Raw genomic sequence first — 18932 nt, 5'->3', positions numbered from 1 at the left:
ACTCGCAAACACAAGGCGCTGTCTATGTTCTTGCTTCCCGAGCAACTCAGCGCAGCCCTTCTTCCCCGCATCTCGGAAGCTCAGGGCACGAACAAGAATTCTCCAGATTCGTCTGCATCAGGACCAAGTCAAAACGCAGGAAAGTCGTCCTGGAGCACCTGCCAGAAGCATGCCAGCGGTGAATTGAAAGGGCTGGCAGCTGCAACCACCGTCCTCTAGCAGTGCCAAGGCTGCGCACACAAGCCAGTTTCGTTCTTCGCCTCTCAGAAGCCAACCGCTCTCCCCGGCTGCCGGAGGCGAAGAAGCGGCTACTAGGTGCACCGCCGACGTGAACCGCACTTGTAGGCCGCAAAGCGCGACTTCGGCAGAAAGACGCCGGCAACCACCGCTTTCCTGCGGACAGCTGCGGAGAGCCGAAGTCTGCGTCTCTAGCAGACTGCATCATAGCGACAAGCTTTTCCAGCGTGTCTCGCAGGGAGAAAGCTTGCCAGCACAGTGCACGCATCCCGCCCTTTCCCAGTAACATGGATCTGCTGAACACTCCAAAAACACTGCTCTTTCCTAGGCAAGCTTCAAACTGCTGTCAGACATCTGTGCTCTCTGTTTTCTGCTGCCCTGCTCGTGGTAGAAGAGTGCACAGCTCCACCTGACATTCAGTGCACAGCGAAGTCAACTGCAAAAAACCAGCAGCTGCTCACTCCCAAACACAAGGCGCTGTCTATGTCCTTGCTTCCCGAGCAATTCAGCACAGCCCTTCTTTTCTGCAGCTGCCATCGAGTTCTTTGCAACTCGTAAACTCAGGGTTCGAACAAGAATTCTCCAGATTCGTCTGCATCAGGACCAAGTCAAAACCCAGTAAGGTCGTCCTGGAAAACCTGCCAGAAGCATGCCAGCGGTGAATTGAAATGGCTGGCAGCTGCATCCACCGTCTTCTAGCAGTACCAAGGCTGCGCACACAAGCCGGTTTCGTTCTTCGCCTCTCAGAAGCCAACCGCTCTCCCCGGCTGCCGGAGGCGAAGAAGCGGCTACTAGGTGCACCGCTGACGTGAACCGCACTTGTAGGCTGCAAAGCGCGGTTTCGGCAGAAAGAAGCCGGCAACCGCCGCTTTCCTGCGGACAGCTGCGGAGAGCCGAAGTCTGCGTCCCAAGCGGACTGCATCATGGCGAAAATCTTTTCCAGCGTGTCTCGCAGGGAGAAAGCTTGCCAGCACAGTGCACGCATCCCGCCCTTGCCCAGAAACATGGATTTGCTGAACACTCCAAAAACACTGCTCTTTCCTAGGCAAGCTTCAAACTGCTGTCAGACGTCTGTGCTCTCTGTTTTCTGCTGCCCTGCTCTTTGTAGAGGAGTGCACAGCTCACCCTGGCATTCAGTGCACAGCGAAGTCAATTGCAAAAAACCAGCAGCTGCTCACTCCCAAACACAAGGCGCTGTCTATGTCCTTGCTTCCCGAGCAATTCAGCACAGCCCTTCTTCTCTGCAGCTGCCATCGAGATCTCTGCATCTCGGAAGCTCAGGGCAGGAACAAGAATGATCCAGATTCGTCTGCATCAGGACCAAGTCAAAACCCAGAAAGTCGTCCTGGAGCACCTGCCAGAAGCATGCCAGCGGTGAATTGAAAGGGCTGGCAGCTGCAGGCACCGTCTTCTAGCAGTGCCAAGGCTGCGCACACAAGCCAGTTTCGTTCTTCGCCTCTCAGAAGCCAACCGCTCTCCCCGGCTGCCGGAGGCGAAGAAGCGGCTACTAGGTGCACCGCTGACGTGAACCGCACTTGTAGGCCGCAAAGCGCGGCTTCGGCAGAAAGACGCCGGCAACCACCGCTTCCCTGCGGACAGCTGCGGAGAGCCGAAGTCTGCGTCTCTAGCAGACTGCATCATAGCGACAAGCTTTTCCAGCGTGTCTCGCAGGGAGAAAGCTTGCCAGCACAGTGCACGCATCCCGCTCTTGCCCAGAAACATGGATCTGCTGAACACTCCAAAAACACTGCTCTTTCCTAGGCAAGCTTCAAACTGCTGTCAGCCATCTGTGCTCTCTGTTTTCTGCTGCCCTGCTCGTGGTAGAAGAGTGCACAGCTCCACCTGACATTCAGTGCACAGCGAAGTCAACTGCAAAAAACCAGCAGCTGCTCACTCCCAAACACAAGGCGCTTTCTATGTCCTTGCTTCCCGAACAATTCTGCACAGCCCTTCTTTTCTGCAGCTGCCATCGAGTTCTCTGCAACTCGGAAGCTCAGGGCACGAACAAGAATTCTCCAGATTCGTCTGCATCAGGACCAAGTCAAAACCCAGAAAGTCGTCCTGGAGCACCTGCCAGAAGCATGCCAGCGGTGAATTGAAATGGCTGGCAGCTGCAGGCACCGTCTTCTAGCAGTGCCAAGGCTGCGCACACAAGCCGGTTTCGTTCTTCGCCTCTCAGAAGCCAACCGCTCTCCCCGGCTGCCGGAGGCGAAGAAGCGGCTACTAGGTGCACCGCTGACGTGAACCGCACTTGTAGGCTGCAACGCGCGGCCTCGGCAGAAAGACGCCGGCAACCGCCGCTTTCCTGCGGACAGCTGCCGAGAGCCGAAGTCTGCGTCTCTAGCCGACTGCATCATAGCGAAAAGCTTTTCCTGCGTGTCTCGCAGGGAGAAAGCTTGCCAGCGCAGTGCACGCATCCCGTCCTTTCCCAGAAATATATATTTGCTGAAAACTCCAAAAACACTACTTTGTCCTAGGCAAGCTTCAAACTGCTGTCAGACGTGCGTGCTCCTTGTTTTCTGCTGCCCTGCTCGTTGTAGAGGAATGCACAGCTCACCCTGGCATTCAGTGCACAGCGATGTCAATTGCAAAAAACCAGCATCTGCTCACTCGCAAACACAAGGCGCTGTCTATGTTCTTGCTTCCCGAGCAACTCAGCGCAGCCCTTCTTCCCCGCATCTCGGAAGCTCAGGGCACGAACAAGAATTCTCCAGATTCGTCTGCATCAGGACCAAGTCAAAACGCAGGAAAGTCGTCCTGGAGCACCTGCCAGAAGCATGCCAGCGGTGAATTGAAAGGGCTGGCAGCTGCAACCACCGTCCTCTAGCAGTGCCAAGGCTGCGCACACAAGCCAGTTTCGTTCTTCGCCTCTCAGAAGCCAACCGCTCTCCCCGGCTGCCGGAGGCGAAGAAGCGGCTACTAGGTGCACCGCCGACGTGAACCGCACTTGTAGGCCGCAAAGCGCGACTTCGGCAGAAAGACGCCGGCAACCACCGCTTTCCTGCGGACAGCTGCGGAGAGCCGAAGTCTGCGTCTCTAGCAGACTGCATCATAGCGACAAGCTTTTCCAGCGTGTCTCGCAGGGAGAAAGCTTGCCAGCACAGTGCACGCATCCCGCCCTTTCCCAGTAACATGGATCTGCTGAACACTCCAAAAACACTGCTCTTTCCTAGGCAAGCTTCAAACTGCTGTCAGACATCTGTGCTCTCTGTTTTCTGCTGCCCTGCTCGTGGTAGAAGAGTGCACAGCTCCACCTGACATTCAGTGCACAGCGAAGTCAACTGCAAAAAACCAGCAGCTGCTCACTCCCAAACACAAGGCGCTGTCTATGTCCTTGCTTCCCGAGCAATTCAGCACAGCCCTTCTTTTCTGCAGCTGCCATCGAGTTCTTTGCAACTCGTAAACTCAGGGTTCGAACAAGAATTCTCCAGATTCGTCTGCATCAGGACCAAGTCAAAACCCAGTAAGGTCGTCCTGGAAAACCTGCCAGAAGCATGCCAGCGGTGAATTGAAATGGCTGGCAGCTGCATCCACCGTCTTCTAGCAGTACCAAGGCTGCGCACACAAGCCGGTTTCGTTCTTCGCCTCTCAGAAGCCAACCGCTCTCCCCGGCTGCCGGAGGCGAAGAAGCGGCTACTAGGTGCACCGCTGACGTGAACCGCACTTGTAGGCTGCAAAGCGCGGTTTCGGCAGAAAGAAGCCGGCAACCGCCGCTTTCCTGCGGACAGCTGCGGAGAGCCGAAGTCTGCGTCCCAAGCGGACTGCATCATGGCGAAAATCTTTTCCAGCGTGTCTCGCAGGGAGAAAGCTTGCCAGCACAGTGCACGCATCCCGCCCTTGCCCAGAAACATGGATTTGCTGAACACTCCAAAAACACTGCTCTTTCCTAGGCAAGCTTCAAACTGCTGTCAGACGTCTGTGCTCTCTGTTTTCTGCTGCCCTGCTCTTTGTAGAGGAGTGCACAGCTCACCCTGGCATTCAGTGCACAGCGAAGTCAATTGCAAAAAACCAGCAGCTGCTCACTCCCAAACACAAGGCGCTGTCTATGTCCTTGCTTCCCGAGCAATTCAGCACAGCCCTTCTTCTCTGCAGCTGCCATCGAGATCTCTGCATCTCGGAAGCTCAGGGCAGGAACAAGAATGATCCAGATTCGTCTGCATCAGGACCAAGTCAAAACCCAGAAAGTCGTCCTGGAGCACCTGCCAGAAGCATGCCAGCGGTGAATTGAAAGGGCTGGCAGCTGCAGGCACCGTCTTCTAGCAGTGCCAAGGCTGCGCACACAAGCCAGTTTCGTTCTTCGCCTCTCAGAAGCCAACCGCTCTCCCCGGCTGCCGGAGGCGAAGAAGCGGCTACTAGGTGCACCGCTGACGTGAACCGCACTTGTAGGCCGCAAAGCGCGGCTTCGGCAGAAAGACGCCGGCAACCACCGCTTCCCTGCGGACAGCTGCGGAGAGCCGAAGTCTGCGTCTCTAGCAGACTGCATCATAGCGACAAGCTTTTCCAGCGTGTCTCGCAGGGAGAAAGCTTGCCAGCACAGTGCACGCATCCCGCTCTTGCCCAGAAACATGGATCTGCTGAACACTCCAAAAACACTGCTCTTTCCTAGGCAAGCTTCAAACTGCTGTCAGCCATCTGTGCTCTCTGTTTTCTGCTGCCCTGCTCGTGGTAGAAGAGTGCACAGCTCCACCTGACATTCAGTGCACAGCGAAGTCAACTGCAAAAAACCAGCAGCTGCTCACTCCCAAACACAAGGCGCTTTCTATGTCCTTGCTTCCCGAACAATTCTGCACAGCCCTTCTTTTCTGCAGCTGCCATCGAGTTCTCTGCAACTCGGAAGCTCAGGGCACGAACAAGAATTCTCCAGATTCGTCTGCATCAGGACCAAGTCAAAACCCAGAAAGTCGTCCTGGAGCACCTGCCAGAAGCATGCCAGCGGTGAATTGAAATGGCTGGCAGCTGCAGGCACCGTCTTCTAGCAGTGCCAAGGCTGCGCACACAAGCCGGTTTCGTTCTTCGCCTCTCAGAAGCCAACCGCTCTCCCCGGCTGCCGGAGGCGAAGAAGCGGCTACTAGGTGCACCGCTGACGTGAACCGCACTTGTAGGCTGCAACGCGCGGCCTCGGCAGAAAGACGCCGGCAACCGCCGCTTTCCTGCGGACAGCTGCCGAGAGCCGAAGTCTGCGTCTCTAGCCGACTGCATCATAGCGAAAAGCTTTTCCTGCGTGTCTCGCAGGGAGAAAGCTTGCCAGCGCAGTGCACGCATCCCGTCCTTTCCCAGAAATATATATTTGCTGAAAACTCCAAAAACACTACTTTGTCCTAGGCAAGCTTCAAACTGCTGTCAGACGTGCGTGCTCCTTGTTTTCTGCTGCCCTGCTCGTTGTAGAGGAATGCACAGCTCACCCTGGCATTCAGTGCACAGCGATGTCAATTGCAAAAAACCAGCATCTGCTCACTCGCAAACACAAGGCGCTGTCTATGTTCTTGCTTCCCGAGCAACTCAGCGCAGCCCTTCTTCCCCGCATCTCGGAAGCTCAGGGCACGAACAAGAATTCTCCAGATTCGTCTGCATCAGGACCAAGTCAAAACGCAGGAAAGTCGTCCTGGAGCACCTGCCAGAAGCATGCCAGCGGTGAATTGAAAGGGCTGGCAGCTGCAACCACCGTCCTCTAGCAGTGCCAAGGCTGCGCACACAAGCCAGTTTCGTTCTTCGCCTCTCAGAAGCCAACCGCTCTCCCCGGCTGCCGGAGGCGAAGAAGCGGCTACTAGGTGCACCGCCGACGTGAACCGCACTTGTAGGCCGCAAAGCGCGACTTCGGCAGAAAGACGCCGGCAACCACCGCTTTCCTGCGGACAGCTGCGGAGAGCCGAAGTCTGCGTCTCTAGCAGACTGCATCATAGCGACAAGCTTTTCCAGCGTGTCTCGCAGGGAGAAAGCTTGCCAGCACAGTGCACGCATCCCGCCCTTTCCCAGAAACATGGATCTGCTGAACACTCCAAAAACACTGCTCTTTCCTAGGCAAGCTTCAAACTGCTGTCAGACATCTGTGCTCTCTGTTTTCTGCTGCCCTGCTCGTGGTAGAAGAGTGCACAGCTCCACCTGACATTCAGTGCACAGCGAAGTCAACTGCAAAAAACCAGCAGCTGCTCACTCCCAAACACAAGGCGCTGTCTATGTCCTTGCTTCCCGAGCAATTCAGCACAGCCCTTCTTTTCTGCAGCTGCCATCGAGTTCTTTGCAACTCGTAAACTCAGGGTTCGAACAAGAATTCTCCAGATTCGTCTGCATCAGGACCAAGTCAAAACCCAGTAAGGTCGTCCTGGAAAACCTGCCAGAAGCATGCCAGCGGTGAATTGAAATGGCTGGCAGCTGCATCCACCGTCTTCTAGCAGTGCCAAGGCTGCGCACACAAGCCGGTTTCGTTCTTCGCCTCTCAGAAGCCAACCGCTCTCCCCGGCTGCCGGAGGCGAAGAAGCGGCTACTAGGTGCACCGCTGACGTGAACCGCACTTGTAGGCTGCAAAGCGCGGTTTCGGCAGAAAGAAGCCGGCAACCGCCGCTTTCCTGCGGACAGCTGCGGAGAGCCGAAGTCTGCGTCCCAAGCGGACTGCATCATGGCGAAAATCTTTTCCAGCGTGTCTCGCAGGGAGAAAGCTTGCCAGCACAGTGCACGCATCCCGCCCTTGCCCAGAAACATGGATTTGCTGAACACTCCAAAAACACTGCTCTTTCCTAGGCAAGCTTCAAACTGCTGTCAGACGTCTGTGCTCTCTGTTTTCTGCTGCCCTGCTCTTTGTAGAGGAGTGCACAGCTCACCCTGGCATTCAGTGCACAGCGAAGTCAATTGCAAAAAACCAGCAGCTGCTCACTCCCAAACACAAGGCGCTGTCTATGTCCTTGCTTCCCGAGCAATTCAGCACAGCCCTTCTTCTCTGAAGCTGCCATCGAGATCTCTGCATCTCGGAAGCTCAGGGCAGGAACAAGAATGCTCCAGATTCGTCTGCATCAGGACCAAGTCAAAACGCAGGAAAGTCGTCCTGGAGCACCTGCCAGAAGCATGCCAGCGGTGAATTGAAAGGGCTGGCAGCTGCAACCACCGTCCTCTAGCAGTGCCAAGGCAGCGCACACAAGCAAGTTTCGTTCTTCGCCTCTCAGAAGCCAACCGCTCTCCCCGGCTGCCGGAGGCGAAGAAGCGGCTACTAGGTGCACCGCTGAAGTGAACCGCACTTGTAGGCTGAAAAGCGCGGCTTCTGCAGAAAGACGCCGGCAACCACCGCTTTCCTGCGGACAGCTGCGGAGAGCCGGAGTCTGTGTCTCTAGCTGACTGCATCATAGCGAAAAGCTTTTCCAGCGTGTCTCGCAGGGAGAAAGCTTGCCAGCACAGTGCACGCACCCCGCCCTTGCCCAGAAACATGGATTTGCTGAACACTCCAAAAACACTACTCTTTCCTAGGCAAGCTTCAAACTGCTGTCAGCCATCTGTGCTCTCTGTTTTCGGCTGTCCTGCTCGTTGTAGAAGTGTGCAGAGCTCCACCTGACATTCAGTGCACAGCGAAGTCAACTGCAAAAAACCAGCAGCTGCTCACTCCCAAACACAAGGCGCTGTCTATGTCCTTGCTTCCCGAGCAACTCAGCACAGCCCTTCTTCTCTGCAGCTGCCATCGAGATCTCTGCAACTTGTAAACGCAGGGTACGAACAAGAATTCTCCAGATTCGTCTGCATCAGGACCAATTCAAAACGCAGGAAAGTCGTCCTGGAGCACCTGCCAGAAGCATGCCAGCGGTGAATTGAAAGGGCTGGCAGCTGCAACCACCGTCCTCTAGCAGTGCCAAGGCTGCGCACACAAGCCAGTTTCGTTCTTCGCCTCTCAGAAGCCAACCGCTCTCCCCGGCTGCCGGAGGCGAAGAAGCGGCTACTAGGTGCACCGCTGACGTAAACCGCACTTGTAGGCCGCAAAGCGCGGCTTCCACAGAAAGACGCCGGCAACCACCGCTTCCCTGCGGACAGCTGCGGAGAGCCGAAGTCTGCGTCTCTAGCAGACTGCATCATAGCGACAAGCTTTTCCAGCGTGTCTCGCAGGGAGAAAGCTTGCCAGCACAGTGCACGCATCCCGCCCTTGCCCAGAAACATGGATCTGCTGAACACTCCAAAAACACTGCTCTTTCCTAGGCAAGCTTCAAACTGCTGTCAGCCATCTGTGCTCTCTGTTTTCTGCTGCCCTGCTCGTGGTAGAAGAGTGCACAGCTCCACCTGACATTCAGTGCACAGCGAATTCAACTGCAAAAAACCAGCAGCTGCTCACTCCCAAACACAAGGCGCTGTCTATGTCCTTGCCTCCCGTGCAATTCAGCACAGCCCTTCTTTTCTGCAGCTGCCATCGAGTTCTCTGCAACTCGGAAGCTCAGGGCACGAACAAGAATTCTCCAGATTCGTCTGCATCAGGACCAAGTCAAAACCCAGAAAGTCGTCCTGGAGCACCTGCCAGAAGCATGCCAGCGGTGAATTGAAATGGCTGGCAGCTGCCGGCACCGTCTTCTAGCAGTGCCAAGGCTGCGCACACAAGCCGGTTTCGTTCTTCGCCTCTCAGAAGCCAACCGCTCTCCCCGGCTGCCGGAGGCGAAGAAGCGGCTACTAGGTGCACCGCTGACGTGAACCGCACTTGTAGGCTGCAACGCGCGGCCTCGGCAGAAAGACGCCGGCAACCGCCGCTTTCCTGCGGACAGCTGCCGAGAGCCGAAGTCTGCGTCCCAAGCGGACTGCATCATGGCGAAAATCTTTTCCAGCGTGTCTCGCAGGGAGAAAGCTTGCCAGCACAGTGCACGCATCCCGCCCTTGCCCAGAAACATGGATTTGCTGAACACTCCAAAAACACTGCTCTTTCCTAGGCAAGCTTCAAACTGCTGTCAGACGTCTGTGCTCTCTGTTTTCTGCTGCCCTGCTCTTTGTAGAGGAGTGCACAGCTCACCCTGGCATTCAGTGCACAGCGAAGTCAATTGCAAAAAACCAGCAGCTGCTCACTCCCAAACACAAGGCGCTGTCTATGTCCTTGCTTCCCGAGCAATTCAGCACAGCCCTTCTTCTCTGCAGCTGCCATCGAGATCTCTGCATCTCGGAAGCTCAGGGCAGGAACAAGAATGCTCCAGATTCGTCTGCATCAGGACCAAGTCAAAACCCAGAAAGTCGTCCTGGAGCACCTGCCAGAAGCATGCCAGCGGTGAATTGAAATGGCTGGCAGCTGCATCCACCGTCTTCTAGCAGTACCAAGGCTGCGCACACAAGCCGGTTTCGTTCTTCGCCTTTTAGAAGCCAACCGCTCTCCCCGGCTGCCGGAGGCGAAGAAGCGGCTACTAGGTGCACCGCTGACGTGAACCGCACTTGTAGGCTGCAAAGCGCGGTTTCGGCAGAAAGAAGCCGGCAACCGCCGCTTTCCTGCGGACAGCTGCGGAGAGCCGAAGTCTGCGTCTCTAGCAGACTGCATCATAGCGACAAGCTTTTCCAGCGTGTCTCGCAGGGAGAAAGCTTGCCAGCACAGTGCACGCATCCCGCCCTTGCCCAGAAACATGGATTTGCTGAACACTCCAAAAACACTGCTCTTTCCTAGGCAAGCTTCAAACTGCTGTCAGACGTCTGTGCTCTCTGTTTTCTGCTGCCCTGCTCTTTGTAGAGGAGTGCACAGCTCACCCTGGCATTCAGTGCACAGCGAAGTCAATTGCAAAAAACCAGCAGCTGCTCACTCCCAAACACAAGGCGCTGTCTATGTCCTTGCTTCCCGAGCAATTCAGCACAGCCCTTCTTCTCTGCAGCTGCCATCGAGATCTCTGCATCTCGGAAGCTCAGGGCAGGAACAAGAATGCTCCAGATTCGTCTGCATCAGGACCAAGTCAAAACCCAGAAAGTCGTCCTGGAGCACCTGCCAGAAGCATGCCAGCGGTGAATTGAAAGGGCTGGCAGCTGCAGGCACCGTCTTCTAGCAGTGCCAAGGCTGCGCACACAAGCCAGTTTCGTTCTTCGCCTCTCAGAAGCCAACCGCTCTCCCCGGCTGCCGGAGGCGAAGAAGCGGCTACTAGGTGCACCGCTGACGTGAACCGCACTTGTAGGCCGCAAAGCGCGGCTTCGGCAGAAAGACGCCGGCAACCACCGCTTCCCTGCGGACAGCTGCGGAGAGCCGAAGTCTGCGTCTCTAGCAGACTGCATCATAGCGACAAGCTTTTCCAGCGTGTCTCGCAGGGAGAAAGCTTGCCAGCACAGTGCACGCATCCCGCTCTTGCCCAGAAACATGGATCTGCTGAACACTCCAAAAACACTGCTCTTTCCTAGGCAAGCTTCAAACTGCTGTCAGCCATCTGTGCTCTCTGTTTTCTGCTGCCCTGCTCGTGGTAGAAGAGTGCACAGCTCCACCTGACATTCAGTGCACAGCGAAGTCAACTGCAAAAAACCAGCAGCTGCTCACTCCCAAACACAAGGCGCTTTCTATGTCCTTGCTTCCCGAACAATTCTGCACAGCCCTTCTTTTCTGCAGCTGCCATCGAGTTCTCTGCAACTCGGAAGCTCAGGGCACGAACAAGAATTCTCCAGATTCGTCTGCATCAGGACCAAGTCAAAACCCAGAAAGTCGTCCTGGAGCACCTGCCAGAAGCATGCCAGCGGTGAATTGAAATGGCTGGCAGCTGCAGGCACCGTCTTCTAGCAGTGCCAAGGCTGCGCACACAAGCCGGTTTCGTTCTTCGCCTCTCAGAAGCCAACCGCTCTCCCCGGCTGCCGGAGGCGAAGAAGCGGCTACTAGGTGCACCGCTGACGTGAACCGCACTTGTAGGCTGCAACGCGCGGCCTCGGCAGAAAGACGCCGGCAACCGCCGCTTTCCTGCGGACAGCTGCCGAGAGCCGAAGTCTGCGTCTCTAGCCGACTGCATCATAGCGAAAAGCTTTTCCTGCGTGTCTCGCAGGGAGAAAGCTTGCCAGCGCAGTGCACGCATCCCGTCCTTTCCCAGAAATATATATTTGCTGAACACTCCAAAAACACTACTTTGTCCTAGGTAAGCTTCAAACTGCTGTCAGACGTGCGTGCTCCTTGTTTTCTGCTGCCCTGCTCGTTGTAGAGGAATGCACAGCTCACCCTGGCATTCAGTGCACAGCGATGTCAATTGCAAAAAACCAGCATCTGCTCACTCGCAAACACAAGGCGCTGTCTATGTTCTTGCTTCCCGAGCAACTCAGCGCAGCCCTTCTTCCCCGCATCTCGGAAGCTCAGGGCACGAACAAGAATTCTCCAGATTCGTCTGCATCAGGACCAAGTCAAAACGCAGGAAAGTCGTCCTGGAGCACCTGCCAGAAGCATGCCAGCGGTGAATTGAAAGGGCTGGCAGCTGCAACCACCGTCCTCTAGCAGTGCCAAGGCTGCGCACACAAGCCAGTTTCGTTCTTCGCCTCTCAGAAGCCAACCGCTCTCCCCGGCTGCCGGAGGCGAAGAAGCGGCTACTAGGTGCACCGCCGACGTGAACCGCACTTGTAGGCCGCAAAGCGCGACTTCGGCAGAAAGACGCCGGCAACCACCGCTTTCCTGCGGACAGCTGCGGAGAGCCGAAGTCTGCGTCTCTAGCAGACTGCATCATAGCGACAAGCTTTTCCAGCGTGTCTCGCAGGGAGAAAGCTTGCCAGCACAGTGCACGCATCCCGCCCTTTCCCAGAAACATGGATCTGCTGAACACTCCAAAAACACTGCTCTTTCCTAGGCAAGCTTCAAACTGCTGTCAGCCATCTGTGCTCTCTGTTTTCTGCTGCCCTGCTCGTGGTAGAAGAGTGCACAGCTCCACCTGACATTCAGTGCACAGCGAAGTCAACTGCAAAAAACCAGCAGCTGCTCACTCCCAAACACAAGGCGCTTTCTATGTCCTTGCTTCCCGAACAATTCTGCACAGCCCTTCTTTTCTGCAGCTGCCATCGAGTTCTCTGCAACTCGGAAGCTCAGGGCACGAACAAGAATTCTCCAGATTCGTCTGCATCAGGACCAAGTCAAAACCCAGAAAGTCGTCCTGGAGCACCTGCCAGAAGCATGCCAGCGGTGAATTGAAATGGCTGGCAGCTGCAGGCACCGTCTTCTAGCAGTGCCAAGGCTGCGCACACAAGCCGGTTTCGTTCTTCGCCTCTCAGAAGCCAACCGCTCTCCCCGGCTGCCGGAGGCGAAGAAGCGGCTACTAGGTGCACCGCTGATGTGAACCGCACTTGTAGGCTGAAAAGCGCGGCTTCTGCAGAAAGACGCCGGCAACCACCGCTTTCCTGCGGACAGCTGCGGAGAGCCGGAGTCTGTGTCTCTAGCTGACTGCATCATAGCGAAAAGCTTTTCCAGCGTGTCTCGCAGGGAGAAAGCTTGCCAGCACAGTACACGCACCCCGCCCTTGCCCAGAAACATGGATTTGCTGAACACTCCAAAAACACTACTCTTTCCTAGGCAAGCTTCAAACTGCTGTCAGCCATCTGTGCTCTCTGTTTTCGGCTGTCCTGCTCGTTGTAGAAGTGTGCACAGCTCCACCTGACATTCAGTGCACAGCGAAGTCAACTGCAAAAAACCAGCAGCTGCTCACTCCCAAACACAAGGCGCTGTCTATGTCCTTGCTTCCCGAGCAACTCAGCACAGCCCTTCTTCTCTGCAGCTGCCATCGAGATCTCTGCAACTTGTAAACGCAGGGTACGAACAAGAATTCTCCAGATTCGTCTGCATCAGGACCAAGTCAAAACGCAGGAAAGTCGTCCTGGAGCACCTGCCAGAAGCATGCCAGCGGTGAATTGAAAGGGCTGGCAGCTGCAACCACCGTCCTCTAGCAGTGCCAAGGCTGCGCACACAAGCCAGTTTCGTTCTTCTCCTCTCAGAAGCCAACCGCTCTCCCCGGCTGCCGGAGGCGAAGAAGCGGCTACTAGGTGCACCGCTGACGTGAACCGCACTTGTAGGCCGCAAAGCGCGGCTTCCACAGAAAGACGCCGGCAACCACCGCTTCCCTGCGGACAGCTGCAGAGAGCCGAAGTCTGCGTCTCTAGCAGACTGCATCATAGCGACAAGCTTTTCCAGCGTGTCTCGCAGGGAGAAAGCTTGCCAGCACAGTGCACGCATCCCGCCCTTGCCCAGAAACATGGATCTGCTGAACACTCCAAAAACACTGCTCTTTCCTAGGCAAGCTTCAAACTGCTGTCAGCCATCTGTGCTCTCTGTTTTCTGCTGCCCTGCTCGTGGTAGAAGAGTGCACAGCTCCACCTGACATTCAGTGCACAGCGAATTCAACTGCAAAAAACCAGCAGCTGCTCACTCCCAAACACAAGGCGCTGTCTATGTCCTTGCCTCCCGTGCAATTCAGCACAGCCCTTCTTTTCTGCAGCTGCCATCGAGTTCTCTGCAACTCGGAAGCTCAGGGCACGAACAAGAATTCTCCAGATTCGTCTGCATCAGGACCAAGTCAAAACCCAGAAAGTCGTCCTGGAGCACCTGCCAGAAGCATGCCAGCGGTGAATTGAAATGGCTGGCAGCTGCAGGCACCGTCTTCTAGCAGTGCCAAGGCTGCGCACACAAGCCGGTTTCGTTCTTCGCCTCTCAGAAGCCAACCGCTCTCCCCGGCTGCCGGAGGCGAAGAAGCGGCTACTAGGTGCACCGCTGACGTGAACCGCACTTGTAGGCTTCAACGCGCGGCCTCGGCAGAAAGACGCCGGCAACCGCCGCTTTCCTGCGGACAGCTGCCGAGAGCCGAAGTCTGCGTCCCAAGCGGACTGCATCATGGCGAAAATCTTTTCCAGCGTGTCTCGCAGGGAGAAAGCTTGCCAGCACAGTGCACGCATCCCGCCCTTGCCCAGAAACATGGATATGCTGAACACTCCAAAAACACTGCTCTTTCCTAGGCAAGCTTCAAACTGCTGTCAGACGTCTGTGCTCTCTGTTTTCTGCTGCCCTGCTCTTTGTAGAGGAGTGCACAGCTCACCCTGGCATTCAGTGCACAGCGAAGTCAATTGCAAAAAACCAGCAGCTGCTCACTCCCAAACACAAGGCGCTGTCTATGTCCTTGCTTCCCGAGCAATTCAGCACAGCCCTTCTTCTCTGCAGCTGCCATCGAGATCTCTGCATCTCGGAAGCTCAGGGCAGGAACAAGAATGCTCCAGATTCGTCTGCATCAGGACCAAGTCAAAACGCAGGAAAGTCGTCCTGGAAAACCTGCCAGAAGCATGCCAGCGGTGAATTGAAATGGCTGGCAGCTGCATCCACCGTCTTCTAGCAGTACCAAGGCTGCGCACACAAGCCGGTTTCGTTCTTCGCCTCTCAGAAGCCAACCGCTCTCCCCGGCTGCCGGAGGCGAAGAAGCGGCTACTAGGTGCACCGCTGACGTGAACCGCACTTGTAGGCTGCAAAGCGCGGTTTCGGCAGAAAGAAGCCGGCAACCGCCGCTTTCCTGCGGACAGCTGCGGAGAGCCGAAGTCTGCGTCTCTAGCAGACTGCATCATAGCGACAAGCTTTTCCAGCGTGTCTCGCAGGGAGAAAGCTTGCCAGCACAGTGCACGCATCCCGCCCTTGCCCAGAAACATGGATTTGCTGAACACTCCAAAAACACTGCTCTTTCCTAGGCAAGCTTCAAACTGCTGTCAGACGTCTGTGCTCTCTGTTTTCTGCTGCCCTGCTCTTTGTAGAGGAGTGCACAGCTCACCCTGGCATTCAGTGCACAGCGAAGTCAATTGCAAAAAACCAGCAGCTGCTCACTCCCAAACACAAGGCACTGTCTATGTCCTTGCTTCCCGAGCAATTCAGCACAGCCCTTCTTCTCTGCAGCTGCCATCGAGATCTCTGCATCTCGGAAGCTCAGGGCAGGAACAAGAATGCTCCAGATTCGTCTGCATCAGGACCAAGTCAAAACCCAGAAAGTCGTCCTGGAGCACCTGCCAGAAGCATGCCAGCGGTGAATTGAAAGGGCTGGCAGCTGCAGGCACCGTCTTCTAGCAGTGCCAAGGCTGCGCACACAAGCCAGTTTCGTTCTTCGCCTCTCAGAAGCCAACCGCTCTCCCCGGCTGCCGGAGGCGAAGAAGCGGCTACTAGGTGCACCGCTGACGTGAACCGCACTTGTAGGCCGCAAAGCGCGGCTTCGGCAGAAAGACGCCGGCAACCACCGCTTCCCTGCGGACAGCTGCGGAGAGCCGAAGTCTGCGTCTCTAGCAGACTGCATCATAGCGACAAGCTTTTCCAGCGTGTCTCGCAGGGAGAAAGCTTGCCAGCACAGTGCACGCATCCCGCTCTTGCCCAGAAACATGGATCTGCTGAACACTCCAAAAACACTGCTCTTTCCTAGGCAAGCTTCAAACTGCTGTCAGCCATCTGTGCTCTCTGTTTTCTGCTGCCCTGCTCGTGGTAGAAGAGTGCACAGCTCCACCTGACATTCAGTGCACAGCGAAGTCAACTGCAAAAAACCAGCAGCTGCTCACTCCCAAACACAAGGCGCTTTCTATGTCCTTGCTTCCCGAACAATTCTGCACAGCCCTTCTTTTCTGCAGCTGCCATCGAGTTCTCTGCAACTCGGAAGCTCAGGGCACGAACAAGAATTCTCCAGATTCGTCTGCATCAGGACCAAGTCAAAACCCAGAAAGTCGTCCTGGAGCACCTGCCAGAAGCATGCCAGCGGTGAATTGAAATGGCTGGCAGCTGCAGGCACCGTCTTCTAGCAGTGCCAAGGCTGCGCACACAAGCCGGTTTCGTTCTTCGCCTCTCAGAAGCCAACCGCTCTCCCCGGCTGCCGGAGGCGAAGAAGCGGCTACTAGGTGCACCGCTGACGTGAACCGCACTTGTAGGCTGCAACGTGCGGCCTCGGCAGAAAGACGCCGGCAACCGCCGCTTTCCTGCGGACAGCTGCCGAGAGCCGAAGTCTGCGTCTCTAGCCGACTGCATCATAGCGAAAAGCTTTTCCTGCGTGTCTCGCAGGGAGAAAGCTTGCCAGCGCAGTGCACGCATCCCGTCCTTTCCCAGAAATATATATTTGCTGAAAACTCCAAAAACACTACTTTGTCCTAGGCAAGCTTCAAACTGCTGTCAGACGTGCGTGCTCCTTGTTTTCTGCTGCCCTGCTCGTTGTAGAGGAATGCACAGCTCACCCTGGCATTCAGTGCACAGCGATGTCAATTGCAAAAAACCAGCATCTGCTCACTAGCAAACACAAGGCGCTGTCTATGTTCTTGCTTCCCGAGCAACTCAGCGCAGCCCTTCTTCCCCGCATCTCGGAAGCTCAGGGCACGAACAAGAATTCTCCAGATTCGTCTGCATCAGGACCAAGTCAAAACGCAGGAAAGTCGTCCTGGAGCACCTGCCAGAAGCATGCCAGCGGTGAATTGAAAGGGCTGGCAGCTGCAACCACCGTCCTCTAGCAGTGCCAAGGCTGCGCACACAAGCCAGTTTCGTTCTTCGCCTCTCAGAAGCCAACCGCTCTCCCCGGCTGCCGGAGGCGAAGAAGCGGCTACTAGGTGCACCGCCGACGTGAACCGCACTTGTAGGCCGCAAAGCGCGACTTCGGCAGAAAGACGCCGGCAACCACCGCTTTCCTGCGGACAGCTGCGGAGAGCCGAAGTCTGCGTCTCTAGCAGACTGCATCATAGCGACAAGCTTTTCCAGCGTGTCTCGCAGGGAGAAAGCTTGCCAGCACAGTGCACGCATCCCGCCCTTTCCCAGAAACATGGATCTGCTGAACACTCCAAAAACACTGCTCTTTCCTAGGCAAGCTTCAAACTGCTGTCAGACATCTGTGCTCTCTGTTTTCTGCTGCCCTGCTCGTGGTAGAAGAGTGCACAGCTCCACCTGACATTCAGTGCACAGCGAAGTCAACTGCAAAAAACCAGCAGCTGCTCACTCCCAAACACAAGGCGCTGTCTATGTCCTTGCTTCCCGAGCAATTCAGCACAGCCCTTCTTTTCTGCAGCTGCCATCGAGTTCTTTGCAACTCGTAAACTCAGGGTTCGAACAAGAATTCTCCAGATTCGTCTGCATCAGGACCAAGTCAAAACCCAGTAAGGTCGTCCTGGAAAACCTGCCAGAAGCATGCCAGCGGTGAATTGAAATGGCTGGCAGCTGCATCCACCGTCTTCTAGCAGTACCAAGGCTGCGCACACAAGCCGGTTTCGTTCTTCGCCTCTCAGAAGCCAACCGCTCTCCCCGGCTGCCGGAGGCGAAGAAGCGGCTACTAGGTGCACCGCTGACGTGAACCGCACTTGTAGGCTGCAAAGCGCGGTTTCGGCAGAAAGAAGCCGGCAACCGCCGCTTTCCTGCGGACAGCTGCGGAGAGCCGAAGTCTGCGTCCCAAGCGGACTGCATCATGGCGAAAATCTTTTCCAGCGTGTCTCGCAGGGAGAAAGCTTGCCAGCACAGTGCACGCATCCCGCCCTTGCCCAGAAACATGGATTTGCTGAACACTCCAAAAACACTGCTCTTTCCTAGGCAAGCTTCAAACTGCTGTCAGACGTCTGTGCTCTCTGTTTTCTGCTGCCCTGCTCTTTGTAGAGGAGTGCACAGCTCACCCTGGCATTCAGTGCACAGCGAAGTCAATTGCAAAAAACCAGCAGCTGCTCACTCCCAAACACAAGGCGCTGTCTATGTCCTTGCTTCCCGAGCAATTCAGCACAGCCCTTCTTCTCTGCAGCTGCCATCGAGATCTCTGCATCTCGGAAGCTCAGGGCAGGAACAAGAATGCTCCAGATTCGTCTGCATCAGGACCAAGTCAAAACGCAGGAAAGTCGTCCTGGAGCACCTGCCAGAAGCATGCCAGCGGTGAATTGAAAGGGCTGGCAGCTGCAACCACCGTCCTCTAGCAGTGCCAAGGCAGCGCACACAAGCAAGTTTCGTTCTTCGCCTCTCAGAAGCCAACCGCTCTCCCCGGCTGCCGGAGGCGAAGAAGCGGCTACTAGGTGCACCGCTGAAGTGAACCGCACTTGTAGGCTGAAAAGCGCGGCTTCTGCAGAAAGACGCCGGCAACCACCGCTTTCCTGCGGACAGCTGCGGAGAGCCGGAGTCTGTGTCTCTAGCTGACTGCATCATAGCGAAAAGCTTTTCCAGCGTGTCTCGCAGGGAGAAAGCTTGCCAGCACAGTGCACGCACCCCGCCCTTGCCCAGAAACATGGATTTGCTGAACACTCCAAAAACACTACTCTTTCCTAGGCAAGCTTCAAACTGCTGTCAGCCATCTGTGCTCTCTGTTTTCGGCTGTCCTGCTCGTTGTAGAAGTGTGCAGAGCTCCACCTGACATTCAGTGCACAGCGAAGTCAACTGCAAAAAACCAGCAGCTGCTCACTCCCAAACACAAGGCGCTGTCTATGTCCTTGCTTCCCGAGCAACTCAGCACAGCCCTTCTTCTCTGCAGCTGCCATCGAGATCTCTGCAACTTGTAAACGCAGGGTACGAACAAGAATTCTCCAGATTCGTCTGCATCAGGACCAATTCAAAACGCAGGAAAGTCGTCCTGGAGCACCTGCCAGAAGCATGCCAGCGGTGAATTGAAAGGGCTGGCAGCTGCAACCACCGTCCCACAGCAGTGCCAAGGCTGCGCACACAAGCCAGTTTCGTTCTTCGCCTCTCAGAAGCCAACCGCTCTCCCCGGCTGCCGGAGGCGAAGAAGCGGCTACTAGGTGCACCGCTGACGTGAACCGCACTTGTAGGCTGCAACGCGCGGCCTCGGCAGAAAGACGCCGGCAACCAC

The sequence above is a fragment of the Taeniopygia guttata genome, chromosome 37 (assembly GCF_048771995.1).
Source record: "Taeniopygia guttata chromosome 37, bTaeGut7.mat, whole genome shotgun sequence".
Classification (NCBI taxonomy): Eukaryota; Metazoa; Chordata; class Aves; order Passeriformes; family Estrildidae; genus Taeniopygia; species Taeniopygia guttata.
The sequence above is the reverse complement of the archived record's forward strand: the minus strand, read 5'-3'. Positions refer to the sequence as shown.